At 42.8% G+C, this 1,203-nt stretch overlaps 1 protein-coding gene across 1 annotated transcript in view; it reads left to right on the forward strand.

Moving 5' to 3' along the window:
• WDR76 (WD repeat domain 76) overlaps positions 1–1,203 on the forward strand; it is a 59,767-nt gene that overhangs the window by 57,613 nt on the left and 951 nt on the right. The window lies entirely within an intron of this gene.

Here is a 1,203-nt window from a genome sequence, read left to right on the forward strand (position 1 = left end):
TCCCAACTCACAGCAACCTCCAACTCCTGGGCTCAAGCGAGTCTCCTGCCTCAGCCTCCCAAGTAGCTGGGACCACAGGCGCCTGCCATAACGCCTGGTTATTTTTTTTTTGGTTGCAGCTAACGTTGTTTGGCAGGCCTGGGCTGGATTTGAACCCACCACCTTAGGTATATGTGGCTGGCGCCTTAGCCGCTTGAGCCATAGGCGCTGAGCCCCCAGCTGTTTTTTTGTTGCAATTTGGCTGGGGCTGGGTTTGAACCCGCCACCCTCAGTATATGGGGCAGGCACCCTACCCAGTGAGCCACAGGTGCCGCCTGATTGGAGATCTTTTTTTTTTTGAGACAGAGCCTCAGGCTGTCACTCTGGGTAGAGTGCAGTAGCATCACAGCTCATAGCAACCTCCAACTCCTGGGCTTAAGCGAGTCTTCTGCCTCTGCCTTCTGAGTAGCTGGGACCACAGGCACCTGCCACAATGCCCAGCTATTATTGGTTGCAGCAGTCATTGTTTGGCAGGCCCAGGCTGAATTTCAACCTGCCAGCTCAGGTGTACGTGGCTGGTGCCTTAGCCGCTTGAGCCACAGGCGCTAAGCCGATTTGAGATCTTTTTTTTTTTTTAAGAAAAATTTTATTTACTAATTTGACAAAGTTAAAATAATAGAACAAACTTAAGAGCAATAGATATTTAACAAAACAGGTATTTACTTCTAGAAGTTGCTCATGGAAAGGCAAATTTCATAATTTTTCTAGAAGAAAACTAGACCGTTTAATTCAAATGTTTCATGACCGTTTCATGACCGTTTCATGACCGTTTAATTCAAATGTTTTGAGAAACTTAAATGTGTTTTTAGCATGTAATTTACTTATTTTATTAACCCCCCCTTGACAGAGGCACAAAAAGTAATTTCAATAATTTTCCTTATGTTTTAGTAAATAACAGAAAATATGATTTGAGTGCATGAGATTTATGAACAAAACCACATTTTTGAGATCTTTTTAATGTAAGCTTTTACTGCTCTAAATTTCCCTCTTACTGTTGCTTTTTCTGTACCCTGTAAGTTCTGGTATGTTGTGTTTTCATCTTCATTTGTCTCTAGATATTTTTGAGATTTTTCCTTTGAACTCTAAATGTGTTTTTTTTTTTTTTTTGAGACGGAGCCTCAAGCTATCGCCCTGGGCAGAGTGCCATGGCATCACGCTCACAGC

The sequence above is a fragment of the Otolemur garnettii genome, unplaced genomic scaffold, assembly GCF_000181295.1.
Source record: "Otolemur garnettii isolate 467f Iridium unplaced genomic scaffold, OtoGar3 scaffold00050, whole genome shotgun sequence".
NCBI lineage: Eukaryota > Metazoa > Chordata > Mammalia > Primates > Galagidae > Otolemur > Otolemur garnettii.